Source organism: Dasypus novemcinctus, chromosome 6 (assembly GCF_030445035.2).
Source record: "Dasypus novemcinctus isolate mDasNov1 chromosome 6, mDasNov1.1.hap2, whole genome shotgun sequence".
Lineage (NCBI taxonomy): Eukaryota > Metazoa > Chordata > Mammalia > Cingulata > Dasypodidae > Dasypus > Dasypus novemcinctus.
In genome coordinates, this window is record NC_080678.1 from 27,457,794 (window position 1) to 27,463,635 (window position 5,842).

Consider the following 5,842-nt stretch of genomic DNA (forward strand, 5'->3'; position numbering starts at 1 on the left):
GCCCAAATGCTGTGGAGTGCTGCCCAGCCCACAAGTGCTGCAGGGAGTCAACTCAACAAGGTGACGCAACGAAGGGGAGACAAACAAAAAACACAGAAGAACGTGCAGCAAATGGACACAGAGAGCAGACAGCAAGCAAGCTGCAAGGCAGGGGGAATAAATTAAAATAAATACAGCCACAGAAGAACATACAACGAATGGACACAGAGAGCAGACAGCATGCAAAAAGCTGCAAGTGGCGGGGGTGGAATAAAAAACAAAAAATAAAACAAAAAAACCCATAGGGCTGGAGAGTCTCCTCAGGCAAGCAACGAGTAGTGCATCCGCCTTGCCATCCCAGCGTGCACTCCTTTCCATGAGCTTGTAGGCCAATAGTCCAATATGGTGCAGGTGTTAACTCCATTGGAACCCCTGCTTCCCAACGGGAATTTGAAGTACTGCATTCTGATTCCGAATTAGACTTCAGACGACTGTTTTCATCATCTTTGGAGCAAAGTTCTTTTCAAAGCCTGTGCTGGGCGGCGGACTTGGCCCAGTGGTTAGGGCGTCCGTCTACCACATGGGAGATCCACGGTTCAAATCCCAGGCCTCCTTGACCCGTGTGGAGCTGGCCCATGTGCAGTGCTGATGTGCGCAAGGAGTGCTCTGCCACGCAGGGGTGCCCCCCATGTAGGGGAGCCCCACGCGCAAGGAGTGCGCCCCGTAAGGAGAGCCGCCCAGCACGAAAGAAAGTGCAGCCTGCCCAGGAATGGCGCCATACACATGGAGAGCTGACACAACAAGATGATGCAACAAAAAGAAACACAGATTCCCGTGCCGCTGACAACAGAAGCGGACAAAGAAGACACAGCAAATAGACACCGAGAACAGACAACCGGGGTGGGGAGGGGGCGGGGGGAAGGGGAGAGAAATAAATAAAAATAAATAAATCTTTAAAAAAAAAAGCCTGTGCTGATGGAGGTGCCAACCCCTTACATGGCATCTCCACAGGAGAGTGGGAAAGCTTTTTGCCTGAATTCATCAATGGAGATTTCAATTCCATTAGGCCGAAGGCAGAGAGCACTATACTAGTAAGGGGTGTGAGCTGATTTCAACTTCGGATCAAGACCACATGGGCTTTACCATGTGCCATCTCCAAAAGAAGACAGAAGAAAAAGACATACAGGTTGATATGATATGACACTCAGAGGATTTGCTAGACACTTTGACCAGAGTATGGCATCTGTGGGAACCCTGTTTCAAGTGACTCATAACGATCCTTTGCCAATTATAAGAGGAACCTCTCATCTACCTGTTCCAACTGGGAACCCACAAGTTGCCTTTAAACACCAGAATGGAAGGTGATTGATAAGGCCTTATTCTGTTCGATAACCTTGGAATCCTATTACCAAAAGGCCTAAAGTAGAACCTCACAAATCACATGCTTGGTTTTGGAATACTAGTCAGTACTTCTAATCCCTACAACGGATCTGGGGTAGTGACTGTGGAAACTGATCAGCCACTTCTCTGGACCATGGCCATCAAAAACTAACCTATCACCTGGCATCCAGAGGTGTGCCTCTACTTTACCTCCTCACCAATAATTTATTGCTCAATAAGAACAGCTCACCTGGGTTTACTGGAATCCACACATCCCCAGGAAGCCCACTAGTTTTGAAGACGTTAATGTTCAGATAATCCAGGTAACATTATAAATGACAGATCTTAAATTTACAGTGACAGGCAAAATCATTATTCGTTAGGAAAGTAGATGAGCTCTGGGGCTTTCAGCTGGAAACTAAAGTGAATCATTCCATTGTAAAATTCAGTAGTGATTATCCTTATGTTACTAATGATTCCTTTAATCCTAGAAAATTGTTTTTAATTTTGAAGCTGATAAAACTCCTTTTGGAGTCCAGCACATCACTCGCCCCTGCTGCCCAGCCTTAAAATGCTTTTAACAACAAGGGCTACTTCCAAATGTCTTTTAATATTATCTTTCTCTATATAATTTATATCACCTTTTACTAAAAAAAAAAAATCCCCCTCTAGACTGGGCTGTGAGAACTACGCTGTTTTACTCTGGCTTATTATTGTCTCTGGTATTATCTTTTTTTTAAAAAAGCAATCAAGTCACTGACCTAATTATTCAGTTTGAGAACCGGTAAGTATATAAGTTATAGGTGAAGAGAGAAATGACATGAAAGATAAATAACAATTCTTGAAGCCCATCTCACAAACATATTAACTCCCAAACTCAACTTGTGAAGTAAATGTCCTAAACTTTAGTGCAATGACGGATCAAAATTGTCCCCATCATAATTAGAACCTAGGCTGAAAAAGTTGTGCAGAAGAAACTTACAAAACATAAAATTAATTTTTATGGCATACCTCAGACTGAAAAAAATTTTGGTTCATAGAGACAATTTTATTTTGATAATGGGCATAAAAGAATATAGTCTAATAATACATAAAGAGCCTAGTGCTGAGAGCCTGTGTTCTTGTCCCAGTCCTGCCATTTACCTAAGTTCCCTGAACCCCTTTCCTCATCTGTAAAACTCAAGTTGTAAATAGGGCCCTTTGCAGTTGTAAGGCAGGTAACACACATGGTTATGACACAGTCAGGTTAAATAACCTGGTCCAGTGAATATATATTTATATTGGGACCCTCTTCATTAGACTTTACCCTTTACTATATATTTACTAAATCAAATGTTGCCATACAAGTAACAATTTAAACACCCACGTGCCCTACACATTTTTTGTACATACACTCCCTATGTTGATGTAAGGAAAGGGACCAGCAGCTGTTTTCTTCTTGGTACTAACAACTTGGATTATGAAAGGACAGTGTGAGGCTTAGACTGTAAAGAGAAAATGAAAAGGGGTTCAGTTGAACTAGCACACAATTCTGAACAGTTACTTATTAGGAAAAAAATTATTTTATGCAAATGCATGTAAGATTGAAATCTGGATGTCAAATAAAAATATTTAGTTATCAAAAAACATCGGGGGGGGGGCGGGGAACGGACTTTGGCCCAGTGGTTAGGGCGTCCGTCTACCACATGCGAGGTCCGTGGTGCAAACCCCGGGCCTCCTTGACCCGTGTGGAGCTGGCCCAAGCGCAGTGCTGATGCGCGCAAGGAGTGCCCTGCCACGCAGGGGTGTCCCCGGTGTAGGGAAGCCCCACGCGCAAGGAGTGCGCCGGTAAGGAGAGCCGCCCAGCGTGAAAGAAAGTGCAGCCTGCGGAGGAATGGCGCCGCCCACAATTCCCAAACAGAAGCGGACAAAGAAACAAGACGCAGCAAAAAGACACAGAAAACAGACAACCGGGGGAGGGCTGGGGAATTAAATAAATAAAATAAATAAATAAATCTTTAAAAAAAAGAAAAAAGAAAAAGAAACACAGATTCTCATGCCGCTGACAACAGAAGTGGACAAAGAAGAAAGACGCAGCAAATAGACACAGGAAAAAAAAACCAGACAACCAGAGTGGGGGGGGGCGGGTTGGGGGGGAAAGAGAGAAATAAATAAATAAAAATAAATCTTAAAAAAAAAACATCGGGGACAGATGTGGCCCAAACAGTTGAGTGCCTGCTTCCCACATAGGAGGTCGTGGGTTTGGTCCCCCACACCTCCTAAAAACAAAAGAACAGACAACAAGCAAACAAAAGATAAAACCAACTTAGGGGAGCCAATGTGGCTCAGTGACTGAGTGCCGGCTTCCCACAGACAAGGTCCCAGGTTCATTTCCCTGTCCCCAGTACATAAAAAACAAAACACCACAGGACTGTACAATGCATTGAATGCTAGTATAAAGTATGAACTAGAGTTAATAGTATAATACAATAATATTGTTTCCTCAGTTGTAGCAAACATACCACACTAATGCAAAGTGTTGCGAATAGGGAAAACTGTGTTTGGGGGGTATATGGGAACTCTATATTTTCTGTATGACTTTTCTGTAAAACTAAAACTTCTCCAGTAGAAAAAATTAAAGAGCACATTAGATTGGTATAACATTAAATAAATACAGGAAATGTGAAAAAATATAAAGTGAGCAACAAAAGAGTAAATACTGTATAATTCCAACTATAAGAAATTATATAGGGAGTGGAGGTGGCGCAGGCGACTGGGTGCGTCCCTCCCACATGGGAGTTCATTCCCCAGTGCCTCCTAAAAAGAAGATGAGCAAGACAGCGAGGAGGGGGGAGAAATAAATAAGTAAAAACAAAAAGATGGTACAGAAAAAAAAAGAAAAATTATAGGCAAAACTAAACCGTGAGAAGAGGGATTAAAATTGTAACTGCAATGGCCTTTAGGCATCCAAAAGAGGGACCGAGGGCTCCTGACGTGTTGATAATGTGTTTCTTAATCTGGATGGAGATTAGGTCACTGTGAAAATTCACTAAGCTGTTCACTTAACATTTTTGTACTTAAGTTATACTTTAGTGAAAAGCTATTGAAACAACTGAAGAAAGCCAACTCTTTCCCCACCCTGCACACGCTGCCTGGGTCTCCGGGGCCTGGGAGACATAGAGGCAATGCAGGAGCACGGCCTCCCAAGGCTGCAGGCGTGTGTCAGCGGCAGCAGCTCTGCTACCATCGCACAGCCTCACAACCACCATGGCCCTCCCGGTTCCTGCCAGCTGGGCGGACCCTGCTTCTTTATTTTCACTTGTCTCTTCCAAGAAACACAGATAGAAACAGGATTATTGCAGAGCAACCTCATCCAAAAATGTATGAAATTTCAGGCAAAAGACAAAACAAAAACACCCTGGTCAATACAGCTGGAAATGTGTTGACACACACATAGAGTGTGTGACTGGGAAGGGAGAGGGGGGAGTGCTGGAATTCAGTTCAAACTGGGTATACTGTGTGCAAGGGGCTTTGTTGAGAAGTAAGCATGTGGCTGAGAAAGCAATTTGGAAAGGTGGATTTTTAAAAAAATTTTTTTTTGTAAAAGCTGCATTATTCTTTTCTTGCTTCAGACAAACTTCATCTTTCCTTTGGTTGCAAAATTATAACTTTGTGATCCTAAATGCATGCTTTTTAGGATTTGCTGCCAAAAGATTGAATTGTATCCTCTCTAGACCTGAGAGAGCAAAGTTTTGCACAGATGCAAGTGCACTCTCTGAGAAAGACAGGCTGGCACAGGGAAGGGTCAGATTTTCCCACTGCCCAGTAGATCTGCTGTCAGGATGAAAGGTGGGAAGCTAAGCTGTGGTTAAATTCCTCACCCTTGCATGAGGAATGCTGAACGCGCACCAGCCTAGCCATGAGACCCGCAATCCTGGGTACATATCTGACATTCTAACTAAGATGCACGTTAATTAGTGACTTTCACTTCTGTACGTAGGACAGTTCTATGGGTGGGAGTGGGTGTTTGACTAGGAGGTATACAACCTGGCGACTACAGCAAACTGCTGGGGCAAACAGGATTCTCAGGCCCTGAGTTAATAGCAAGGTGTGCCTAGCTTCTAACACTTTTCATTTGGTTTTCCAGCAGGGTAGGCAAGAGATGTCTGGGTGCTGCCCCACGGGGGAGGGGGGGGCGCTGACATGGGGAGCACCCACCTGCCTCCAAGCTTCAGCAAGGAGGCAGCTGAGCAGCCAGCTCTTGTACCAGCTTTCAGGCAGTGGCAAGGGGTCACTCCCAGCCCTGGCTGGGCCACGCTCAAGTTGCCAAAGTTGGTGCCTGGAGGCGTCAAGGCCCACCTGAACAGAGGCCAACGCCCAAAGGGCCAACAGCCAGGCCAGTACTTGCCTCATGCAGTGGCTGAACTGGGTAAGTGGGGGCGACTGTGGAAGTGATGATAAGAGAGCAAGGTGAGAGGTGTGCCAGATACGTACATACAGCCTC

The 5,842-nt window shown here is 44.5% G+C and overlaps 1 pseudogene; it reads left to right on the plus strand.

Annotated features, from left to right (window-relative positions):
* Positions 1-381: 381 nt before the first annotated feature.
* Positions 382-1,531, plus strand: LOC105747588 (thiamine pyrophosphokinase 1-like; annotated as a pseudogene).
* The last annotated feature ends 4,311 nt before the right edge of the window (positions 1,532-5,842 follow it).